This window comes from Neovison vison, chromosome 6 (genome assembly GCF_020171115.1).
Source record: "Neovison vison isolate M4711 chromosome 6, ASM_NN_V1, whole genome shotgun sequence".
NCBI classification, from domain to species: domain Eukaryota; kingdom Metazoa; phylum Chordata; class Mammalia; order Carnivora; family Mustelidae; genus Neogale; species Neogale vison.
In genome coordinates this window covers 130,510,176-130,536,862 of record NC_058096.1, presented here as the reverse complement: position 1 = coordinate 130,536,862, position 26,687 = coordinate 130,510,176, and the positions used below count along the sequence as shown (strand labels likewise).

The 26,687-nt window shown below is 39.5% G+C and overlaps 1 protein-coding gene across 4 annotated transcripts in view; it reads left to right on the top strand.

The window, feature by feature from the left end:
* The first annotated feature begins 1,696 nt into the window (after nt 1-1,696).
* Nucleotides 1,697-26,687, top strand: part of TMEM108 (transmembrane protein 108) — a 377,772-nt gene continuing 352,781 nt past the window's right edge. For 2 of the 4 annotated variants that reach the window (XM_044252348.1, XM_044252346.1), the window contains exons 1-2: nt 1,697-1,761; nt 9,317-9,435. The gene's annotated coding sequence lies outside the window, so the exon portion shown is untranslated. Of the gene's footprint in view, nt 1,762-1,977; nt 2,049-9,316; nt 9,436-26,031; nt 26,115-26,687 lie in introns of those variants that run through there. The other 2 variants (XM_044252349.1, XM_044252347.1) reach the window with 2 other exon arrangements.

Sequence of the window (26,687 nt, the reverse complement as noted above, 5' to 3'; positions counted from 1 at the left end):
CCTTGTTAAAGAATGAGTCCATCAACCTGGCAGCTTATGCCAGTTTTCTCAAGCAAGGCTAGATACAAACCACCTGTAGATCTTTTAGAACTTACAATTGCTGTGGCTATGCTCCTTACCCCAGTCAGAATCGCTATGCACAGTGCCCAAAAATCCATTTCCTTGAAAGATTTAGTGTGCAGCCAGACTTGAGATACAGTGGTTTAATGATAGCAAAAGAAATTTTGAGGCTTTTAAATAGATTCTTCTTGATTAGATATTTCTTTATTCCTGATATACCCATAACCATTGTTGTGCTAGGTTCAATGTATTGGCTGTAACTCTGGATTTTGTGCTAAGCCATCTCTGATACAGACACTGTGATAAGCAATGTGTAAGACTGCTAAAGGGGTTTCACTTCTGGAGTTGATAAGCCAGAGAGGCCCAAGACACACTGAAAGGTGAAGTTTTCTCTAAGATGCAGTTTGATCATCTTGATGAATAGGGTAGAAAACAGGTTGAAGCATTGTCATACCACCTGGTCAGTAAAGCTGGGGAAAGAAGGTTTTGGGGAATTTAGCACTTAGGCATTTTAATCACCTTGGTACACACTACAGGCTAAGTAATATGAACTTGACTATGCTGAAGAACAAAGGTTCTGGCTGGCAGGTCTGAACAGATTTAGGGTTAGGTCAAGTTCTGAGAGATGGCAGAGGCAATGGACTTCCTGACTTCTACCCGCTGGTATTACAGACAGAAGGATGTCTGGGCAATTTTAAAGACTCCTAAGCTAGGTTATTTTACAACCTTCCTGACGTGCCTGAATTGTTCAAGATGTTGAGAGGGATATCTCCCTGCATGTTTTTCCTATATGTTTCTTCCTGAGCTTGCTTGTATAGTTCTAAGACAGAATGTAAATTTCCAGAAGGCAAAAATATCTTACATCGCATTCTGACCAAGGGTCTAGCACAGTGCCACTGAGACACAAATGCTAAATACTTCAGAATGAAAATAAATCTAGTGTTCTCTACAACTTCTAGTTCCCATATTCCAACCATCAAGTTGGCAGAGATTACTGCCCCATAAACTAAGGGTAGGCGATGGGGGAATTAAACGCACTTCCCCTCAGCCGGTGCCCAAACACCCCATGTTTACTCAGTCCCTGGAATGTTTTCCATCACCGAAGGAAGGTAAAGAAAAGGTCATGAAACTTTTAGATAACATAGAACAAGGGCTAAACCATTTTCTGACAAGTGCCCTTAAAATCTTGCTGTTCAAAGCGTGGTCTCCAGATCAGGAGAATCATCACCATCTGGAGCTTGTTAGAGAGGCAGAATCTCGGGTTTCCATTCCAGATTTACTGGATCAGAATACTCCTTTTAACAAGATACCAAGGTGGTTGCTATTAATATTTAGAATTTCAAGTATCAGTAGACGTATTTATTCATTCATTGAGCAAAAACAGCTCTGGAAAACAGATTCAGCCCTTTGTGCCCGCTTCGCACTGGCTCGGCTCGGTAGCAACCGAACCCCCAGGGACATCGGAGCGGGTGCTGCCGAGGGCAATTTGGTGATTGGCTGGTCAGACCACGTGACCGGCGCCGGGCCTCTCTTGTTACCGGATTGGCTCTCGTGGATTCTGACGGACAGGGCTGGGGCGGGCCAGAGCCCGGACGGAGAGGCGCGCGCGGGGGCGCGAAGCCACGAGAGCGCGAGTGCGCGTGCGCGAGCGGCGGGGCTTTCTCCCGAGCCGTCGGAGGGAGCCGGAGCGCTTCTCCTGAGGTAAGCGCCTCTGCGGGGCTGCCTCCTGCCCCTAGCGCGGCTGGTGGGGACTAGCCGGTTGGGCAGGGCTGGGCACGGTAAAGGGAGAAGTCTGGGGTCCGCCCTGGGAGCTGTGCTTCGGGGAGGATGCAGACTCGCACTCAGCCACCCTGGTTGGGTGCCTCGGTTTCCCTTTTCCTAGCCTCACCACTGTGACGAGTCCGCCCGAAGGGAGTTGCCCATCTGGCAGCCTCGTCTCTGCCTTTGTTTCCCGCCTGGAGGGATGCTGGTATCGGCCCTCTCCTCAGGTAAAGGGTAAGCGTGGTGTGGCGGGGACATCAGTGGACTCCGGATCTGGGCTGGGGTCCGGGAGAGGATGGCTTTAATGCAGTGGGACCTGTCACATGTGAGAAGGAAGGGGGAAAAAAAAATGTGTCACTTTAGCCAAGCCGCGGGACTCGAACTAATCCGGCGGCGAGCGATGCCGAATTCCTAGCGCAGCTGTGCGGGCGGGGGAGGGGGCCACAACCGGTGGACCGAGCCCAAGTGTTGCCCGTAGAAGGCTTCTCCGGACCTGCACGGGAGCTCTCACCCCAGAGTTGCATCGATACTGACGGCTTTTAGCCTGCCGAGGAAATCCAGATTTTCGTTAGGAGATGAAAAAAAATTTTTTTTAAAGCAGTTCGGCACTGGTCTAAAAGAGCAGATCTAAATGAGAGGCTACAATAAGGAATTACAGTTAACAGCGAAACCGATGACTGGTAAATTGTGAGGAGGGAAATGCCTGCAGTGAGCTGCAGACCAGATCGTCACACAGATTCTCCTTTAACAAGATAGAGGTTTAGGGGTGTCAGTGGGGGTCGGTGGCCGTTATATCTGTAAACTGAGGTCTTCTGAGCTGCCGAAGAGAGTAATTATTTTGAGCCTGTTAATGGCCTGTAGGGAGGAGGGAAGGCATGGTGTTAACACCTATTCAGACTCCCTTAATTTCTTTGAAAAGTGCTGGTTTAAAGACCATTTGGATGCCAAAAACGGTTTGTGTGTTGGGGATGGACGATGTCTCCTTTAAGTCATAGTATAAAAAGGGAAGTTGTGTACAAGACATCTGCTTTTCTTCTCCATTTCCCTAGACCTATAATAGCAAGGGCATGCTGTATATCTTATAATAAAATGTTAAAAGTCCCTTCAGTTTTCCCCTAATTTGTTGGATGTATCTGGTAGTTTACTTGGTAAGAAACGGTTTGTTTGTCATTAGGAAGATTTTACCATATGCTGGAGTTTCACTGTAATCTATTTAGAAGTTATTCTGGTGTGAGATGGAGAAGAATCTACCTGATTCCGTGGAGACCTGCTGATATTCCTTCAAAGCCCTTTTATTACTCTTACCTTCCCACGTACAAAGTTTCGTTTCCTTAGGAAACAATGTGATTTTTCAAACATTTAAGGCACACCTCATGCCTATGAAATGCCTACACTTGCTAAGAAATCCGTTTACTTGACAAGTTAAAACAAATTGAAGAAGGAACACTTAAATTCGTTAGGGGAATCAGAACATTTATCAGCTGTAGCAAATCAACTTTTTGATGGTTTTCTGATGTGAATGAAAGTAAAGTTGCTGCAAAGCTTTTTAGGAATGTAACAAATGACCCTATTAAAGTGAATATAGATTGTTACCCCATAGGTTGGAATGTAAAGTAAATTAGTGGGAATAATTCAATTTACCAATGATTGTTTTTTAAGATGGCATGTGATGGAGGGAAGGAAAAGGAATTCTGAAGGTGGGGTAGGTAGTATAGTTTGAAAAGATACGCTTTTATGTTTAGAAAAATGTCATTTTTATATAAATTATGTAAAGGTCATAGTACATTTATGTTTGGCCTTTGGAAGAGAGATAGGTTTTAAATTTATAGGTTTATACAGGGGAAAAGAGAAAGATTGGCTGGCTTAATTCATCTTGAGGGAAGCAGTGTACCTCAGTGACCGACAAGACAAGGTTTTATTTTCTGGTTCAGTGAAAGCCCACTAGTGTTGCTTTCGAAACAACAAGGAAATCATTTCCTTTCTGTCATTTCTGTCCTCTGGGTCAAAAACAGAGAGGATGGAGAGCAAATGAGAGAGATTAGAGTTCGACCTGCATACCTAAGCAATAGTGTCCTTTGAGCGGGATCTGTGTCACATTGTGTAAATATAAGAGCCTTCATATTGAGATTGGTCTAAGCACCTTCCCTAAGATGCATGCTATAAGATAAAGCTGGATAATGCTGCCACAGGTGGGGGCATGGGTGAGATCATCTGATACAGAAGTACTGGGGGAAGAGGAGAGCCAGGAAGTGTTCAATTCAATGAGGTTCTGCTGCTTGCCTTTGGGGACTTAAGGAGGCATTTCCAGGCAGAGCTCATTATTGACTAGCCTGGTTGGGCTTTGTATGGCTTCCATAGGAGCTTCCCTTTATGTGGAGACTCCTGCGGAGGTTCCGTTTCTCAGGTTGTAAGCATCAGTTACGTTTGTTATATGCTCTAGAAAAGAAAGGCTCACAAAGACACAATCTAGCCTGCCATTCTTCCCGTCTTTGGCTCCTGTCGCCCACAGGCTTCCAGAAATAAGTTGTGCCCTCCCTACCAGTAGGTGGCACTGCTGTCTCTGAAATTCCTGGAGGAGATGAAACAGAGCTGGCAAAGCAGTGGTGTGTAGCCTCCAGATTTAGAAAGGCTATCAGCTCCCCCCCCTCCAAAAAAGGTTTTAAAAGCCAGAAGTGTTTATAGGTAGAAATAATATGTATTGGGGGGTTGAGGAATGGGTACAATTACTTTCCTGGTTGTGTATAGGGGGAAAGGCAGAGGGTAAACTGACAAGCATTATATCATAGGGTTTTTTTTTAAATTTTTTTATTTTTTATAAACATATTTTTATCTCCAGGGGTACAGGTCTGTGAATCGCCAGGTTTATACACTTCACAGCACTCACCAAAGCACATACCCTCCCCAATGTCCATGACCCCACCCCCCTTTTCCCAACTCCCTTCCCCCCAGCAACCCTCAGTTTGTTTTGTGAGATTAAGAGTCACTTATGGTTTGTCTCCCTCCCAATCCCATCTTGTTTCATGGATTCTTCTCCTACCCACTTAAGCCCCCATGTTGCATCACCACTTCCTCATATCAGGGAGATCATATGATAGTTGTCTTTCTCCGCTTGACTTATTTCGCTAAGCATGATACGCTCTAGTTCCATCCACGTTGTCGCAAATGGCAAGATTTCATTTCTTTTGATGGCTGCATAGTATTCCATTGTGTATATATACCACATCTTCTTTATCCATTCATCTGTTGATGGACATCTAGGTTCTTTCCATAGTTTGGCTATTGTGGACATTGCTGCTATAAACATTTGGATGCACGTGCCCCTTTGGATCACTACGTTTGAATCTTTAGGGTAAATACCCAGTAGTGCAATTGCTGGGTCATAGGGCAGTTCTATTTTCAACCTTTTATATCATAGGTTTTTAAAAGCTCTTGGGATACATGTTGGTTAATTGAACATGAGGTTGAAATCCTGATTCAATCATAATTCACAACAATTTCATAGTTCTAATTCTTTGCACGTAAAGCTAGTCTACACATGACAGGACTATGGAAATATATGTGTGACTTTTAAACCCGATAAATATCCAGTAATTACATGCTCTGAAGGTAGTGGTGAGAGTACTAGTAAAAGCAGTGCTTGTTGTTACTGTACTGCAGGGCTGTCCAGATAGGTCCAAGTTATTCCGAATCAGTTTCTTCTAAAACTTGGAAATTACCGAGAAGTATTTTAAGGTTTTCTTAGCTAATGCGGTCCTTTCAAGATTATGATATTTAAAATCTTGAATTTTGGTTTTATTAAGTTTGTTAGCCAGAGTTTACTTATCTATTCCTCTCTTTTGGAATAGCTGTTCTTTCTTTATTATTGACTGTTTTTTGAGATGGAATTTGTAGCCCCGGTATTTGAAGGTGAGTGCTGTTGCCAGTGAAGTTACAATGTATATGAGAACCTCAGTTTTGACCCTGCCTGAGCTAGAGGATGCTGCCTCTGGGTGTCATTACCCCAGTCACCTGCTTCCTCGTGCAGTTCACTCTCTATAGCTCAGCTTATTCGAGGTTTATTTCTGTCTCCAAGAGAACTGATGAGCTGGTTTTTTACTACCAATGCCGAATCCTAAAATCCTGCTGGTGCTAGATGGCAGTAGTTACCACAGTCCATTAATATCGCCTCATTATGTGACCTCAAATAAATCTTTGCCTTTCTGAAACTCCGTTTTCTTGCCTCATCACTGGGATTGCTAACGTGATACATGTCTATTAAAATCTCGTTCAAGTCTTATTCTGTGGCAGGGTGACTCTTGTAAGGTATTTCTGAAGCCTCTGAAAAATTCTCATCTAGAAGGCAATTTCATACTGTGAGCCTAGGGCAAAAAGAAATCTCAATAATATTTCTTTCCAGAGAAATGATTATGTATTGTCTTAAAATCCTAATAATTCACAATCTGAGGGGTTTGAAGTGGCGGGGGTGGGGTGGGAGGTTGGGGTACCAGGTGGTGGGTATTATAGAGGGCACAGCTTGCATGGAGCACTGGGTGTGGTGAAAAAATAATGAATACTGTTATGCTGAAAATAAATAAATTAATTTTTAAAAATCCTAATAATTCAGAGTTGGAAGAAACCCTGTAGGTGGTTTAACTCAACTTTTCCATTTTATAGGCAGTTTTGGCTCAGAACTGACTGACTGACCAAGCTAACAGCTAGTTAGTGGTAGAGAACTTGTTAGAGAATTAGGACCCAAGCTCTTACTCCTCTCCATCTTTCCTTCTTCAATGCTGCCTTTCTCCACTTGCCATCAGGACTCAGAATATGCTGTATCTATAGGGCTGGAGCCAAAGAAAATTCTGAGTAATTCCTTAATGTATCATTTTAAAGCCACAGCATGAATAATGTTGAGTTTGGCTAGAGATTCAAGGTCAGGCTTTTCTTTGCAGCTTGTCCTTCACTGACTGATCCTGCACACAATTCTTTATTTACATCCTGGGGTTTTAAAACTTTTTGGATACTGTTTCCTAGAAGAAAATAAAACTTTCATTATCCTAGAAGTGTCCCTTACCAATGGGATGTTCTTATATTAGGTTCATGGAACTCTGAGTGCTGCATGGAAAGATGTCTATATAATAGGCTTCTTTTGTAATCTTATAACATTTAACACATTATTCTGAGGAGGAGTTTCTTCAACAGACTGCCAAAGCTGGGTGGGGGGTGGTGAGGGAAGTAGAATTCATGGCACAAAAATAGGGTAGAAATTCTAGAGTCTAGAATAGGTTGTGGAAAATTGCCAGGATGGGAGAGTTTTTGAGGAGCTGAAGACACTATAGTGTATGAGGGTTGGGGGTAGAGTATAGAAGTAAAACTATGAAAGTTCTTAGAAACTTTTAGCTTTATTAAAATGTTTAAAATAGCTCACTAAAGGAAGATGCTAATAGTATTTTATTCATTTTAAATTAATAATGGACATGCAAATATTGATTTCCATTTATCATTGCTTGCCCAGTAAGTACTCTCTCATGATTTCACCAAAAACACTTCTATATTCATGTTCCTTCATTGAAGATGACATGCATTGTAAGAGCCTTCTTTCTTCACCAATCTGCTTTGATTTCCAGATAGTTAGTGCTTTTCTGACTTGTGATTTGGTGGGTTGACTCCTGTTTTTCACTTCTGAGGTCCTTCATTGCACTGTTTTTTACTGTAAGCTCCTAGGACTCACCATGATCTGAGGTGCAAAAATAGCATACATGTTAGGGATAAAAATCTTGACGTTCTTTTCTTTGTCCTCAGGATTTATCATAGAAACTTCTGCTTCTTGGTTAATTATTTTATTTTTCTTTTCTTTTCTTTTTTTAAAGATTATTTATTTATTTATTTGACGTAGAGAGAGAGAGAGAGAGAGATATCACAAGTATGCAGAGAGGCAGGTAGAGAGAGGGGAAGCAGGCTCCCCGCTGAGCAGAGAGCCTGATGTGGGGCCTGATCCCAGGACTCTGGGATCATGACCTGAGCTGAAGGCAGAGGCTTTAACCCACTGAGCCACCCAGGCACCCTCTTTTTCTTTTTCTTTGTCTTTACTATTTGTCCCCCAAATAGTAGTAACTCAAAGTTTTTATATATTGAAAATATTTTTGGTTTTGCCAGAGCATATACAGAAGTTAATTTATGTTCAAGTCCTGTTTTGGACATGTGAAACACAACTTTGGTGGCAATCACTACATTATGAAGAACATCTGCTTAAAAATCTCCTGATGTCTTTTCTGTGTCACCTTTTGTACCATAGTGACCCAAACTGGTGAATGCTATCTTCTGGTCCCTTTTGGGTATGGGCCAGATTAGTATTTGTTCTTGCATTAGCAGTAGAAAATTACCCTTTTCAGAAGGCTGTCAATTGAGTTTAATAGAAAAAAAGTCAAAATTTCTGCATTCTATTCCAGTACACTAATTTATTGTGAGATTTTGGGGGCATTATTGGCATCTCTGAGTTTATATCTTTGTCTAGAAAATAAGAGAGAAGAGTGACCAAGACTTAAATTCTTTCCATTTCTAGAAATCTGACTATATGAAATTTTATATGGTACCTAGACTATTTCCTAAAAGTGCTGGCTAGTTGGGAATTATAATCAAATTTGGTGCCAAGATAATTCTTTGGATCTGAAAATTACTTTCTGGTTTACAAAAATATTCTCTATTTCCTTTTTACTTAATGTGTGGTCAGAGAACAGCAGCATTGGTATCATCTGGGAGCTTGTGAGAAATGCAGATTCTCAGGCTTCACTCAGGATCTACTGAATTAGAATGCATCTCATCAAGATTTTCAGGTGCTATGTGTGCACATTAAAGTCTAGAAGTGCTGCTTAGTCTCATTTGGAGTTTCACATTAACCTTGTGAGGGAAGAGGTATTTTACAGATAAAATATCAGGGAACAGAGATTTGTTAAGTAATTAAGTCAAGGTTATTGTGCTACTGTCTTACCCAGAACGTTGTACCAAATATAATGTTGTCATCTTGGTTGGTCTGGAGCAGCCTTGTATGATAGATAATAACTGTTAGCTGCCCAGCAGCACATGGTCTTAGGTGTGGCTGTGTTACTCATTCTAGCCAATAAAATGTGAGTGGAAGTGGAAGGGTGTTGACACTTCCAGAAAAAAAACACACAGGGAATAACATGTGAGTTTCCATGCTCTTTTCCACTTCTGGCTGATTGGAATGGAGAAGATTCCTAGGGCAAGTTTAGAAATCAAGTTTTAAGACAGGTGGCAAAACTTACATTGGCCTGGGTACCTGGATCACTGTGTCAGTGAGGGCCACTCCACTGACTGACCAACCTGTTTACCTGTTCAGTATGTATATGGAAGCCAGAAATAAATTTTTGTTGAGCTTGAGCCATTATATGTATTTGGGTCTATGTGTCAAGCACTTAGACCACACACAAATTCACTTGAGCAGTGCCTCTGGACTTCAAGTTGTGGGTCTTCACTCATTTATTTATTTATTTTTTGGCAGTTGGTGATCGGTCAGTGGTGGTCCAACATGCAGAAGTGACTGAGTGGTGAAAAACGGCAGAGCTGATGGGTCATGAGGATGTAAGTGCGTTGGAAGGCTCTCACACCCTTTACTCCAGGGTAAGTCAAAGGCATTCTCTGCCATTGTTTTTCTGATTTTACTAAGTCCTAGAGGCTTTTGCCTCACTAGCCTGTTAGAGTCAGTGCAATGAAGTTGTCTGTCTTTTAAAGTTTCCCAAAGTCTTTATTGATTCAACTTATAGACACTGTACTAATTAACAATTTTGAAGAGAAAATTCATCAAAGTGATGGGATGGAAACTCTGCATGGAAATCTCAAAGAGGAATTTTCAGTGAATTTGAATCAGTTTGATTTACACAGAGGAGCTGGTTGACTTTTCTGACATTATGAGTAGAGAAGGGAATAAGTCCTGACTGCATTTTTCCTGTAGCCATATCTTACTGTTAGCTCTGTTGGCATATAGTCCCCTCTCCCAGAACCTTCCTATAACATGGCTTACTTTGCCTAACTTTTCCTTCATTAATCATTTAGATTTTTTTTCCAGGAAAGAAACAGCTTACTAGAGAGTTGATTCCCATTTTTGTGGATAATAGTAGTAGCAAACATGATTCTGCCTGTTCCATTTTATTTTATCTAGTGTCACTGGAAGCTACATGTCTGTTCACTCCTGTCTATTTGCAGTCCTTGGTATAATGAATGTGGGCATTGGGAGCATTATAATCAAAGCTGGCTTTGGATTTTCATTTGTGCTGAAGATTTTTGAGACCAGAGGGAGAAATTTACTATTTGGAATGCACTTGTCAGAATGCAAGTAGAGGTCCAGGAAGGATGGGTTGAAAGGACATCATAACCTTTCTGAGCTTCCTGGCTTTAAGAGCTTAAACTGAAATCAGACTCCTTGAAGAGAAAATTGTATTTAATATGGATCCAAGTAGAGCTAAGGATGGTTAGGAAAGAGAGATAGAGGTTAAAAAAAATGGTACTTAGCTGAAAAGCTGGATGGAGGGTTTTAAGCATCTCTGTTCAGTATTGTGGAGCCCTTGGCTGATAATGTCCCATTACCCAGGCTCATACAGAAGGCACCCAGAAAGGCTGATGTCCTTCAGTGCCTCACATGGCTCAGTAATGAGTACAATTTACTGAACAAAATAGACAATTAGGGACTGTAGATCTCTGGAGATTCCCATAAGCATACATCATTACTGCTCTGGAGTGATGCACATGCTTAGAGATAAGGAAAGCAGAGAAAAGGCACCTGCAAAGCTCACAAACAACTGAAGAGTTCGGGTAAGCAGCAATACAGATCATAGCTTAGGGCCTGGAGGTTGCTAGTGCAGGGACCTGGTATTTGCTACATTTTGTCATTAAAGGAAAGAAGGCAGCCTTTGCTAGCTGTCCTCGTTTTCCTCTATGACTCCCATATATTTTGTATGTTTAAAGTAACTAAAAAATACAGAATGCCAGAAATAACACTTGATTGGCGTGTTTCTGTGTAAATACTATACAAGGATCGAACTGTAGAGGGAGCCATTCTTTATTGATTAGGGGGCAAAAGAAAGTCATGCTAGATTTCCCAGAGGAGCAGGGGTTCTCATTCTTGGCACTGTTGGCATTCTGAGCCAGGCAGTTCTTTGTGGTGGGGGCTGTCCTCTGCACTGTAGCCTGTTTGGCAGGGTCCTTGGCTTCTACCCTTTAGATTTCAGTAGTACTCCCCACAGTTAAAAATGTCTCTGGGGGCAGAGACAAACCACCGATTGTCCCCTAGGGGCAGGAAATTGCCTGATTGAGAACCACTGCTAAAGTAATACACTGAAGGGATTAAATTTTGCTGAGTTTTTCTGGGACTGTATTTTAACCATTTAGCCTCATTTTGCTAGTTTCCCTACCTGCAAATGAGACACAGAATTAATAACTCTGTACCTAAGGAAGTGATGTACATAGTACTATATGACTACATGGGGGCTCTGTAAAGGTTAAGAAACATTATCTGTTTCCCCAAATTTCCAGGTCCCAAGGATACCTCTTGTGTAGGTATTAGCTGAGGAATATTGGGAGTTTGAAGAAGGGTAGATGATTAGTGGTAGGGGAAATAATGAACAGTACTGGATTCTGATTTTATCTGAAAGCTTTATGCCCTATTCATTGCAGCAAAATATTCTGAATGAAGGCTTTCTTCTGGAAAGTTAAGAGGGAGTGAAGGAGGCAGAAAGAAGGTTATTGAGAAGAAAAGTGTAGGAAATTGCTTTTTTTTAAGTTTAAATTTAAATATAGTTGACACAGAATGTTCTGTTAGTTTCAGGTGTACAACATACTGATTCAACTTCTTTAGATGTTCTGCTATGCTCACCACAAATGTAGTTCCCGTCTGTCACCATACAATGCTATTACTATATCATTGACTATATTCCCTATACTGTGCCTTTTATTCCTGTGACTTATTCCATAGCTAGAAGCTTGTACCTCCCTCTCCCCTTCACCCATTTTTGCCCATCCAACCACCTCCCTCCCCTCTGGCAGTTTGTTCTCTTTGTTTATAGGTCTGGTTCTGCTTTGTTTATTCATTTGTTTTGTTTTTTAGATTTCACATATGAGTGAAATTATAGGGTTTTTGTCTTTCTTAGTCTAACTTATTTTCCTCAACAGATTAACCCATGTTGTCATGAATGACAAGATTTCACTTTTTTTTATGGCTGTGTGATATTCCCGTGTGTGTGTGTGTGTGTACACATACCACATCTAAGAAATCGTTTTTGAGGGGGTAATCTCTTAATGTTAAAATGACTGATGTGTAAGTATACCAAAGAACGTAGGTAATCCTCAAAGGAAATACAAATCAAAACCATGATGCGATATCACCTCACATCTGCCAAAATGTCTAAAATTAATAACTCAGAAAACAGCCATGTCTGTGAGGATGTGGAGAAAGGGGACCCTTTTTCACTGTTGGTGGGAATGAAAACTGGTGCAGCCACTCTGGAAAATAGTATGGAAAGTCCTCAAAACATTTAAAATAGAACTGCCCTACGACCCAGCAATTGTACTACTAGGTATCTATCCAAAGGATACAAAAATGATGATGCAGCAGACACATGTACCCCAATGTTTATAGCAGCACTATCAACAACAGCCAAATTATGGAAAAAGCCCAAATGTCTGTTGGCTGATGAATAGATGAGGAAGATGTGGTATATATGTATGATGGAATATTATGCAGCCATCAAAAGAATGAAATTTTGCCTTTTGTAACAACGTAGGCGGAACAGAGTATATTAGGCTGAGCAAAGTAAGTCAGACAAATACCATATGATTCACTTATGCGAAGTTTAAGAAACAAAACAGATGAGCATAGGGGAAGGGAAGGACAAGTAAGATTAAAAAAAGAGGGAGATAAATCATAAAAGACTTTTAAGTAGAAAACAAACTAAGGGTTACTGGAGTAGAGATGTCTGGGAGGATGGGATAAATGGGTGATGGTCATTAAGGGGGGCACTTGTGATGAGCCCTGAGTGTTACACATAAGTGATGAATCACTGTGTGTGTGTGTGTGTGTATTTATATTTATATTTACATTTATATTTTAAGATTTTATTCATTCACTTGACAGCGTGAGAGCAGCAGAGGGAGAGGGAGAAGCAGGCTCCCTACTGAGGAGGGAGCCCCATGCAGGGCTTGATCCCAGGACCCTGAGATCATGATCTGGACCAAAGGCAGATGCTTAACCAGCTGAGCCATCCAGGAACTCCTGAATCACTATATTTTATTCCTGAAACCAATACTACACTGTATGTCAGCTAATTTGAATTTAGATTGACAAAAAAAGTAACTCTCAAAAGAAATCTACTCCCAATTGACTGCTGATCCTAGAACAGTTTTGCTGGTAATACAATACACAAGAATGTTTGGAGAAACATTTTTATTCTAGAACCTTTTTATTTCTGTTTCTTCTTTGGGAGTATGGATAGGGTTTATCTTTAATTGTATGCCTTTTGAGTGATAGGTAAAAGGTTTTAATATAACATGTTCTTTTGTTACTTTTAGAACTCTTGTTGAAATGGTGAAAGAGGCAATAACCCTCACCTAGACCTGAAGAAATTACATTATTCTAAAAGAAAGCCTTATTTTGACTCTAAGATAGGGTCAGTACAGGAATTAGGCGTAGACTGTCCTGGCAGCTTTGAGTTCAGCCTTGCTGTGTTTCTGGTCCCTGTAATTGTTAGACACACCACAGAATTTACAACAAGTAAGACCTTCAGGTGATTCTGATGGATGCTTAAATTTGAAAAGCACTGCTCTTGTCGTTTCTGATGTTGTGAAATCTTAAGAATTGTGTCTGTGTGGCAGGGAGGACACCAAGAAAGTATTTTTCCTGGTGGTCGGAAGATATGTAAGATTTTGTGTGTGTGATAACCTCTTAGATCATTTTCCCAAATCATGGTCTAAGCCTTTTCCTGCCTTGTTCAATATAGTAGCCACTAACCACATGTATCTATCTTTATTTAAATTAACATTAAGCTAGAAATTCAGTCCTTCATTTGCACTAGCCACATTTCAAGTGCTTCATTGCCACATGTAGTTGATACCATATTGGACAGGGCAGACACAGGCTATGTCCGTAATCCCAGGAATTTTTACTGGGCATAGAACTTTAGTCTGTAAGGACCCTATTTGTTGGAAACCCTTATTTTTAGTGATAGTGTGCTCTTGTTATAACAAGACATTGCCTCATTTAAAACAATTGCGTTTTGTACTTTATCTTGAGGAGCTTTTAAGTCTGTGAGTGTATCTTGCTGAACTTTTTTACCTTGCTGTTTAATCTCTCTTCCAGAAAGTGCCGTGGGCTTGTCTCTCTGTCATAATTGAGTATACTACCTCTAAAATATTTGCCCTTTAACCCAAGGTTTCTGAGCTGTCTCTTTCCATTTGGTCTCTCCACATCCTGACCCTCAGTGGTGAAGCTTCTTTGTGTGGGATGTCTCTTTTGATACTGCCTAGAGCTTAATAAAGAGTCTGGGAGAGTGGCAAGAGAACTTTCACCTTTGCTTCTGCCAAGCCCCAGTGTGCCTCAAAAAAGTGTTTCATAAGATGAACCTCTAGGGAATTATGCCCTGAAGAATTAGTCTCTAAAGCAAATTTTCAAAAGACATATTACAGCACAAATTTAATAATTAAGCCATTTAGCAACATGGAAGGATTTTCAGTTGATAATGAATTTTAGGAATGTGGAAGAATTTTCAGTTGATATTATCTATTACTATTACCAGTATTAGTTGTCCAGAAACTATCATAATTAGAACAAATAAAAAGACGTGGAAATAAAGACAGTTTTTTAAAAGATCTAATTTAAATCTAACTGATCCCAAGATTGTTTTGTAGAGGGAATAAGAGTGCCATGAGTAGTATTGTTGGAGGTGAGGGGAAGGAGGTCAACAGGGCTTGAGATTGATCTTTAGACAACCCTTACTTGACTGCTTCACTTCTGGTGGAATGCATTGCTTGTTCTCCTACTGCCATTCTCTCTTTGGTTTGCCTTTCTTTCCTGCTTTTTGGAGAGGGCTCAGTGTTTCTCAAGGGAAGTGCTATTAGCATTTTGATAGAACAATTCATCATTGTATGGAACTTTTCTGTCCATTCATGTCCATTATAGGATGTTTAGTATCCCAGGTCACTAACTGCTCATATTACTCTAACCAAGTCAGTGAGTCAACCAACATGTCCTTTCACTCCCATTTCCAAATACCTGTGATTAAAAATACCTGGCTGATAGAGAGTGGAGTGTCTTTTTTGGGGGAGGGAGGAGTAATTAGTTGGGAGGATACAGGAGCTTTGTGGGGGCTGGCTCATTAATTTTTGATATAACCTGACCTTTTCCCAGTGCTGGAATAGCTTTGGGAGTCCACTTTATCCTGTAGGGATTGGAAGAATCAGATTTTGCCAATGCAAAAATTGACCTTTGAGCCTTGAAATCGACTCAGAAATCACACAGGAGAATCTTTCAGTGCCACAGAAAATGGAGAGACTACTGAAGCTCCCATAGGATACCAGGTTTTCATTCTCAACTCACTGTAGCTAAATCTTCTACATCTGCTTGAAAATAAATTGTCTACATGTGGCAACAGGAAAAAAATCCAACAGTAATTAAAAAGCAAGCCAAGGGAGAGGCTTTGTTGGCCATTTCCTTTCTTTCAGTGATGGCAAGTATTGGCAAAGTAGTCCTTAAATTTGTGAGGTTGTATGTAGGCTATCAAATGGGATATCTAAGATTGTGTTATAGTTAGTAAAGGGAAAAGGAACACTTTGAGTCCTTTTGTTGTGGGGCCCATATAAATGTCTCTGATAATAAGAACAGAAACTTGTTCAAATTACCTTAAGAAATGGAAGGCTTAAGGATGCATGAGAAAATAAAACAATGTCAGACATGTATCAAGTTGGGAAGAATTCCAGGGGTCTTTCAGAATGAGAAGGAGTTATAGTTTGGTCAGTTCTCACAGGGGTAGGACCTAACTCAGGACAAGGAAGATTGTTTCTGATCTATTGCAACTCCAGGATGTGTCTGTACTATCAGTGGTTGGTCAATTCATATTCTACTTCTTGACCCTACTTCTTGACCCTTGACTTGTGACATGCACAACATTTCAATTTTGGCTTCTCTCCTCATGTATTTCTGTTCCTGTTTTTTCCTTTTTGTCCCCACAACCTAACTGGTGATCTGTGTACAGACCAAGAAGAAAAGGAATAGGATACTTCTGAAGTAACTATCATCCCTACTGGTTAAATCTCTTTTACAGAAATCTTAGGGGTACTGATGCCCTCTCTTGGTCCAAACAGCTGTAGCCTGGGCTGCTTGCCTTAGTAATGACGGTGGTCCTGGCAGTTTCTCTAGAAAGGAGCAATGGTGGGATGTAGGGTGATACAACATGAGCTCTCTAGACCCTGAATTCTTAAATCCTAGAATCAGGATAAATAGTATTGTGGGTTATGTGTATAATAAGAATTGGAAGATTATTCGGGAAGCTTACATGTTCAGTAGCAATTGTGAAAAAAGTCTGAATCCATTCTTTTGGGAAGATTGGCTGCATCCCAGTGAGATAGGTAGGGAAATTGCTGGGCTAGATGATTGGAAAATGAAGAGTTGTATTTTCCATATGGATATCTTATTTTTTGCATCTGTCAAATGTGATTTTCTCAGCCACCCATGTATCCCACAGGAATAATAGCTAGGTGGCTGTCTAAATGTTGAATGACGTTTTGACATCTTTGACAATTGTTGTTCAACAGCCGAGTTTGTAAGATTCCAGTTCTACAAAGGAAAATGACTTGGCTTATGACTCTGAAAACAAATTCCATATAGATGCTATCATTTGGGGGGCCTTACAAAGCAGATTTAATGTTTTGTGTTTTGTGCTTTTACCACTGATCTTGGAGAATTAATTTCATTCAAACCAATGATTGTGACTCTGCAAGGTAATGCATTCTCATAATCACAGAAGGCTCTGTCCTTACTGAAAGTTTTGTGTCAGGGTAATAATGAAGGTTCTGGCTCCATAGACCCCTACAGCTGTGCGTGGTGCAATCTATGGCAGCACAAACAGACCATTCGTTCATGGAATTCATTTAAGGCTCTCACACCTCTCTAGTAGCTAGAGCATGGTGGTACCACATATGGACAGTCAGTATTTCCTTAGATGCAACTTTTGTTGAAAGCAGCAGAAGAGGAGTTCAGCAGAGCTTCTGCAACTGTTGATTGAGAAAATAATATGGTCTATTATTGAAAGGTGATCAGGATCAGGTTTCTCACCCAGCTGCTGACTACTGAGATAAAAAGAGCAAAGATGAATCATTTGCTGCAGTTTCTCCTAACTCTATGAAGATCCCTCTCTATCCTATCTATTGAAAAAAAATTTTTTTAATGGAAAGGAGAAGGGAAAAATATAGAATTATATCCAGTGAGGTTTAACACATACTCATTTTTTCTAAACAGGAAGATTTATATTAGATACCACATATTGCCAGATTAAAATCTTTAATTTTAAAGTAGTACTAATATTACAGTGAAAGCTAAGGTAACCCAAATTTGTGCATATGCAATTTTTTACAAAAATAGAATCAGGAATTAATTTGCAGCCCCTCCGTGAAGATTCTGTAGGAACAGTAAAGCCCTCTCCCTCTGGGGTGTAAGGAGATTTTGAAGTATGGCCAAGAGCCAGGATCCTGAGTCCTGAGATTTTTGTCCTACTACTCCTTGTGAGTGGTAAATGTGCACAGGGGTAAGGACTGTGAGTGCAGATGCTTGAGGGCAGGGTTGCAACCTCTAGTCTTGGTGAATCCTCCTGTCCTTCCTGTGAACCACAGAAATGGTCCACAGAAATTGATCCTTCTCTAGCTTTTCCCTCCTGAGCCCCTCATTGCATCTTGGCCTTCACCTTTCTAAGAAGTAAAGCTGTGGCTGAAGTAAATGTCCTCAAACATGTCACATTGTTTACAGCACACCCCCTTAGAGGGGGTTTTGTGAACAAGGAAGAAGACAGGCACTTATCAAAAGCTGTCCCTTTTCTATAGGAAAGAAGACTTACTGGATCACTTCTGAAATTTTTCATTATTTCAATAATGCACTGCATTATTTGCATTATTTCATTATTTAGGGATTTCCAACTTAGAAAGTTAGGTTTTTACTTAGATACCAAAATTCCATGTTAGTACAGTGCTTGATTTTAAATATTTTTTTCTTTCTGGTGTTTCTACAAATCCCTTTTATTAATGCCTTGTTTAGATTCTTTAGACGCTTTCTCCCCTTTTTAGATTTTTCTCTGATTTCCAAAGTTCTGTGGTTCCCAACTGGCTGCTGGACAAGGTTCTTCTTAAGTAGGCATCAAGGCTGTCCCTGTCTGACTCCAACTTTCTGACTTTCTTTCTACTCTTTCTATGCATAAACTTCTCCTAATTCAAACTGGTCCTTAGTCCCTTTCTCTCCCCTCTGTATAGAATGCCATTTTTTTTTCTTCCATGACCATTTGGTTTGGTAGTATTGATAGATCTTTGGCCTAGTACTGAATCTGTATACCCATCCTGTCTATAACAGTTTTTAGAAATGTGACTTTGGGCAAAATACTTGATTTCTGTTAGCCTCAATTTTCTTTTAGGATGGGATTTATAATACTACCTTACAGTATGATTATGAGCATGGTACTTGGGGTGCTTTTCCACCTGTGTCCTCTTCTCTGCCTTTCTAAAAGTCTTCTACATGTAGGCTCATTACACGTGCTTGCTGATTAAGTTATTGAACATCCTAGTAGAACTGATCTCCAATACAATTCTTGATTAGCCATACTTACCACTTCCATACCTTCTCTAACTACATCTTTTTTTGATAAAAGCCCCAGTACTCCTAGCCCTAACAGCACACACCTAAAGATATATTCTCCTCCCTCCCCTTGGGACTGTGAAAATTATGTTCATGGACATTCATGATGGCCTAGTGTATCTGCCTACATCAGAAATTGACAGTAACTTCAACGTCACTCTACATGACCTTGATAAGGGATTAATTTTCTTCACATTTATTTCCTCTCATATATAGTGAGATTTATCATAAAGGCCAAATGCTGTGATTATAGCTGTCATTGTAAATTAAGTAAGGTATACCTCTTTAAAACAAAGTTTTCTAAGGCCCAACCAACAGACTTCTTATTCCAAACATCATTTAATAAAATGCAACATGACATTAACAGGATTGCTTGGACAATCTCTTGGAGTTCATTTAAGCAGATTCTGCCCTGTATTGATTCTCAATTATAACGTGTTAGCATGAATAAACCTGCCAGTGTTCTCAAATGATGGTGATGCTCTCCTGGCAGCTCTGCCCTTCTCTGACTATGGAGCTACAAGCATATCAGTGTTTCCTTTGTTCATTCTATTTAAATTATGGTTTTCTACTTGTTGTTCAAATGATTTAGGCCATCTGTTAGGTCTATAAATTTTGGTTTCATAAAATCTAACTCTTCCCCTTTTTTTTCTTCCATTTTCACAATTTTTCTTACTGTTTCATGCACAAAATAAGGCTTATTTTTTTTCTACCAAGGAAAGATAATTTAAATGCTTTTATTGCTTTTCTAGTTGGATCTATTGGTTTTTTAGCCACTAAAATGGACCATAATTTCATATAGATGTGTAGTTCTTATTGAATTAATTTTGTCTCTTTTTTTGTTCTTGAAATTTTTTTGGTTAGAGACAGGAGTTCAGCTGCTTGGATTCTTCTGCACTCTATGCTTATTAATGTATATTGCTAAATGGACCTTTACCAGTTGTTTTGTTTCTTTTTACCTCAGGCTTTTGAAGGAAATTCATAAAATGCCACGAAAATATTTGTGGTATGGAAAGATGTGTTACATTCTTTCCAGGTCCCTCTTTTGGAGGATTAAGAGAATTTTTCCCCCTCATAATCAGAAAGATGATCTAGTGTAACTTCTTTGAATGATGTCCTATTGTAGGCAGGCAATAGGAGCCCCTTGACATTTTCACTCCATAGGCATTGATGGAGAGAGTGCCCATATCTGAGTGTGTTTCAGGGGAGAAGAAAGGGTGACTGGGAACACTAAACTGTATAACTGCTTTGTATGTAGTGGCTCATTAATACTTCTGAAGGGCAGGGAGATACCAGGGCCTCAGCCATATGCTCTTCCTCATAGAAATATGTATAGTTGGAAGAAGCAAGAAATACAAATTCTGAGCAAGGTGGATTTTTTTTTTTTTTAAACTATGGGCAGCAGGATAAGAAAAGCAAATGGAAGGAGAGAGGTTTCTCAGCTCAAATATGTGGCTGCTTTGTTGACTTGTGTTAGTCAGAGATCCTACACTCACACGAAACAGACAAACACATCAAAAAATGGGCAGAAGATATGAACAGACACTTCTCCAATCAAGACATACAAATGGCTATCAGACACATGAAAAAATGCTCATCATCATTAGCCCTCAGGGAGATTCAAATTAAAACCACATTGAGATATCACCTTACACCAGTTAGAATGGCCAAAATTAACAAAACAGGAAACAACATGTGTTGGAGAGGATGTGGAGAAAGGGGAACCCTCTTCCACTGTTGGTGGGAATGCAAGTTGGTGCAGCCTCTTTGGAGAACAGTGTGGAGATTCCTCAAGAAATTAAAAATAGAGCTTCCCTACGACCCTGCAATTGCACTCCTGGGTATTTACCCCAAAGATACAGATGTCGTGAAAAGAAGGGCCATCTGTACTCCACCTTCAGTTTTAAATAAACCTCTCAATTTCTTTCTCTGTGAGCTTAATCAGAACTTTCTGCTGTTCCTGGAAGCTCTCTCCTCTTCCCTCAGAATTTATGAAGAACAGCTGATGGGGTTAGACCCTGTCTAGGAAGAACTGACTGGAGCCTCTGAGGGTTTGCTCCCTCAGAGGCAGGAAAAGGGGCTTGCATCTTGTCTTGTGCAAGTCACATCCTGCTCTGCCCTTGGAATCACTGCTGCAGTCAGATGTGTGCTTGTTACACCATCTTGTCTGTTTGGGGTTGCCTTCCTCTTTTGTTTGGCTGCAAGGCAGGCTGCTAAGTGTTGTGGCTATTTTCTTGTGTCTACCAGCCCTCCTCCACAGAGTGGGCAAAATGGGGGAAGAATGCTCCTGAGGGATTAGAAGTCCAAAAACAGAAGTGCCAAGGCAAAGCCCCATTTCACAGACTGCTCAAGGCCTTTTTGTTTAACTAGATTTGCATCTTTAGATAGTATAGTTTGAGACCACTTTTTTTTTTTTGCTATTGGGAGGTTTTATTTCTTACTGAAATTTTTTCCTCAATTGCCTCCACAATTAGACAATAATAAGGCCTCTATAAGCATGGACCATGCCATTATTTATATTGCCTGTACTGTGAGAAGCACGTGACAGGATCTCAAAATAGGGGGTTTTGGTGCATCAATATTTTCTTTCTGTAGTCTGTGTTTCTCATTCCCTTTACCTTCACTTACTTACCGTTTCTATATTTCTGTTCAATAACCACTTGTTTGGTTCTCCCTGGAGTAGCATTTATTTTCTAAACAGGTCCAAATTCTGTTTGCCTCCAAAGCAGTCTGTAGTAGGACTGATTCAGCCATATCTGAGTTTATCTGTTGATCTAAATCTCACCTTTTCCTCTCTTATAACCCTACAATCTCAGGAACATGAGCCCTACTTTTGACTTCTAGGGATTCTTTTTCCTTTCACTACCAGAAAGTGGAAGAGGCCTAGGTTCTTTTCTGTCAGGTCTCACTTGGTCTATGTGGTTGAAGAAGAGTCAGCACACCTCTCTGTGCCATGCATTCTCATAATTGAGAGTCATCCCAGCTCCTCTTGCTCAGACCACTTACTCTGTTACTGGTTCTCCATCTCTCTGGTGAATTCATTATTTTCATTAAAGTTCTGTTTCTTCGTCCTAGTTGTTTTATTCTTTTTTTTTTTTTCTAGCCAGACCCATTTCTTTGAAGGGCAGGGACAAGACCTAATTCTCATGTATTCTTGGCCACCCTTTTTCTCCCTGGAGACAAAGCATAAGACTCCATTCAAATTAGGTGATCCATAAATGTATTAACCTAATTAAACCCAAGCATTTATAAAATTCAAGAGGAAAAAAATGCCCTTAATACACTAGCATCCAAACACCTTTGAGATCTTCTGGTTTACCACCTTGTTTTTTGATTGCCAGTTTATTGATTCAATTATTTCTTCATCCCTTCTTCCCTCCCTGCTGTGCCAGGCACTGTGTAAGGAACAGCAGATCTGCGGTGAATATAGACATGGAACTTACCCCCAAAAGGATAGACATTGAGCAAATAATTAAAAGTCTTAGAGCTTTAGATACTGAGAGCTACAGAAGTCCAAGATGGAGAGCTGCCTTAGGGCCAACAAGGCTTTGTTAGGATTTATGTTTAATCTGAGAATTTTTAATCTGGAAGAAGGGAAGTGACTTGTGCAAGGCCAGTTAGTAGCTCATGTGTACCAGAGCCTAGCCTGTAACCTAGATTTCTACTCTTCTTCTGAATTCTGTGAGAATGCTATGGGAACACTGATTAAAGTACCTTGGTCTTGAATTTCATTGGGTTGCATGGCTCAGCTATTACATGAATAGCTTACATTTTGATAATGTACTTACTATTTATATTTTACAGTAAGAAATGTTATGCTTATGAAGCAGAATGTTGTGTTTTAGTACTTCAACTCATTCTGGAATAGTTATTGGCTTCTCTTCTGTTACTTTCTCTCAACACTGTACAGTTTATGGCCTTCATGAGTTTTACATTTTTTCAATTTTCCCTAATTCATTGGAGTTTTAGTTTAAGCTGTATCCTACAGAGTGATAAATATGAAAGACTTATGATTGATAGAAATTGAAAGTGGCTAGAAAATAAGTGATGAACAAGTAAGAACTTTAATAAAAATCATAAAATTTCAGAAAAAACTTAAGAGGTTCTCTGAGATGAGCACAGAGCATAGAGAATGGTAAAGGAATCCTTTTGCATTCTTTCCTAACTCATCAGACCTATACATATATGTGGGCTCAGCTGGAAATGCTGATGGACAAAAAGTGAAGAGAATTTCTCTTTACATGTTTACTTACAAATTATTCATGTAATGTACATGGGAAGAGGAACCAAACATTGGGGAAAGAGTTCTTGAGAAAGGAGGTATAATAATAAGGAAAGCTGCTTATTAACCTGTGGATATAGTAGGTATTCTGCATCATGCTTATATAAATAGTTCTATGATAGAGAAATATTGTATCATTCTGTATTAATTTGCAAGAAGCATAGCATACAGAAAATGTGATTTGGGCAAGATCACACATCTAGTTAATGAGTTCTTGAACTTTTGTGAAATTGTCTACAAAATGTAGAGTTAAGGGCATTTTTTTTTTGGGGGGGGTGATTCTCCAAGGCATTTCTGATAGAAAGGTTAAGAATAATATCAGCAGAAAATACTGATAATCTTAAAAAGTTTGGATTGATGGAATATTATGTGTCATGAAAATCAAACTTAAAAAGTCGCTAAGTTTTACAATATAATTTAAAACTTACATAATGAAAATCACTATAAACAAGATTGAAAGATGTAATTGAAAAATATTTAGAGCATGTTTATTGTTAATATCCTTAACATGAAAGTAGAAATCAAATTGTCAGTGATTATGAAGTTGGACATAATGGTGTTGGTGAGTGTGGGGATCTCTGGAGCACTATGGTTGGTTGGGTCTGTGTTGTTAAATCTTTCTGGAGCACAGTTTGACAACAGAAAAATATAAAGTATGTTTACACTTTGTTCTAACAGTCAACTTCTAGAATTTGTCTAGAGAAAGCAGTTGCACAACTATTACAAGATGCTTGCACCGAGATACCCATGGCAGTTTTATGTTGGTAAGATTAAACTAAGGATAACCTAGATATCCATTAGTAGGAGACATTATTAAATAATGGTATGTGTCTACCATGGAATACTATGTAGCCATTAAAACAATGTGGCACTGAGCTCTCTGATGGGCATCTAGAGAGAGTCAAGGACAGATACAATGGGTACGAGGATCGGGCTCACTTCTCCAAGGCAAGGTCTTCACAGTGTTCAAGATGGCGGAAGGATCAACAGCACTGAATCAGATTTGGTCAATTAAAATCATAATTCTGCCTGTACCACTGAACCTTTGTGCCAAGGGGCAGAGTCCTACCTCAGTTTCCTTGTCCGTAAAACAGAGGGATCTATAAGAAAACCTTCCAAGTACCCCCCTCACCAGCTCTGAAATTCAGTTATAAATGCATCAACAACCCTAACTCCAATTAGGGAGTTCTCTAGTCACGTTAAGAAATATTTCATATGAGATGTATTTGTTTTTAATGTATTATACATTTAGGTATCAGTTAAGTAGAGAATCTCTCAATGTTTTATTTCCCCACACTGAAACTACATAAAAGAGAACATTCTTTCAATTTTTAAGGTAAATGCAATAAACTGTTTCCAACCCCCCCAAAAAAGATGTGGCAGTTCTTTGTTTTTATGAAGAGGCGTCTATGACATATTAGTAAGTTAAAACAATTCTGATCACAGGATAACACAAATAATCCATTTATATAAAATTATAAATGCATATATATAAATGTGTGAACACACGAAGAATGTTCCATAAAATTCTAGTAGTGTTTTTTCCAAGTGACTTTTATTTTTTGGTATTTTGCTGTGTAATTTGAACGTTTATGCAATAAGTACATCTCATCCTTAAAAGTCATAATATTTAAAATATTCTTGGCCTTACTGATCAGGTGTTTGCCACATCGTCTAAGTAAGGCAGCATATTAAATGGGTAGAAAAGACTAGACTTTGTTACAGTACTAGGTAATAGGAATAGAGAGGAGTATCTTTGTTTCCTAGGAGTTTAAAGTCGAGAAAAATTTAAAGGCAATTGGTTATCAGGTATGCAGTTTTGTGGCATGGAATATGTAAGTGCCTTCCTAGGGCAGCCTTTATTTTTATTTAAATTTTAGTTAGTATACAGTGCAATATTCATGTCAGGAGTAGAATTCAGTGATTCAACACTTACATACAATACCCAGTGCTCACTACAAGTGCCCTTTTTAATACCCATCACCCATCTAGCCTTCCCACCCTGCCCCCCAACCTCCCTTCATCAACCCTTGGTTTGTTCTCTGTCATTGAGTCTCTTACGGTTTCTTGTCCTCTCTCTTTTATTTTTCTTTTTCCTCTTCCCATATGTTCATCTGTTTTGTTTCTTAAATTCCACATATGAGAGAAATTATAGGGTATTTCTTTTCTCTGATTAACTTATTTTCTTTAGCATAATATGTTCTAGCTCCATCTACATCATTGCAAATGGCAAAGATTTTTCTTTTTGATGATGGCTAGTATCCGCATACATATTTATGTGTCTTCTTTATCCATTCCTTGGTTAATGGACATTTGGGCTCTCTCCATAGCTTGGCTATCGTTGATCATGCTGTTGTAAACATCAGGGTGCATGTACTCCGAATCTATATTTTTATAGCCGTTGGGTACCTAGTAGTGCAACTGCTGGATCATAAGGTGGTTCTGATTTTAGGTTTTTGTGGAATTTTTGTATTGTTCTCCAGAGTGGCTGTACCAGCTTGCATTCCCACAAACAGTACAATAGGATTCCCTAGGGCATCTTTTATAATAGCAGGTGTATTCAAATATATCATTTTACCTTGAGAATTTACCCAAATATGAAGGGAAAATCAGTTAGTGCTTCACATTGAAGGAGGTATTTTGGCACAATTTTATGGACCCGCAGAACCATTTAATTGAGTGTTGCTAACGGTTTTGGCAGTTATTTTTAAAAGGAACTAGTAATTTCTTTGGCAGTTCATTAGGTACCTTGACACCTGCAAATTAAATGTGGTAGCATGGACATTGAGTTTTTTCTGCAGTGCTGGAAAATCAGAATGCATTTTTTAGGAGAAAAGGTCACATTGCAAATAAAATAAGTACTTAGTCATTCCTTAATCCAGTTTTTATTCCTCATATGGATGTTTTCCTTTAGCATTGTTACATTATTTTTTGGCCTTGGAAAATCCTAGCCTGTTGACCTGATGCACAAAAAAATAGCCATGAAATATTTTGAGAGTTATTGATAATTATATTCTCCATTAATCTCTCATTTAAAACTGTCTGTTTTTTTTAGGCTGAGAATAAAAACATCGGCCTTCAGCTAACGGACATTCTTTTGGGCCAGAAGGATAGGAGCCCCTGATCTAAGGAATCAGGGTAGGTTTAAAGGAAGCTGGCTAGTGAGCTTAAATCTTAACACACTCTGCTATTCATTGTCTGCTTTTAGTTTTATCTTAAGTTGTACTAAGGGGAATATTCAGAAACATATTCTAACTCAGGATAACTTGAATTAAATCTCATATAAAATTTACTTTCACAGAGTTAAATTTCAGTCTAAATCCTGGTGACATAATTTAATGCCTGTTCATTGCTACAAAAATTTATCAAGTCCCTATGGATTCAAGAGAGAATGGAAGGAGAAAGATTGCAGGTACCTCTTTAGGGGACTTTTGCCAATTGCCTAAGGAATGGTAGGTAAGGGCTTACTGGAGGTCACAGATTCACAGTGAGAGCGTTCAACAGGTTGTGCATGTTTCTCTTCTCTAGGCCTGTATATGCTTGAGTGGAGGGGTGAAGTTAACTAGATTGTAGTTTTGCCAAGTGGGCAGGTCCACGTGAGAGTGGGAGGGAGTTCAGGGTATACACCTTCCTCACTCAGAAAGGGAGTGGTCATAACTGAATGTGGAATTTAAACTGGTTAAGGAGTTGAGGCCAGATGTGAGGAAGTTG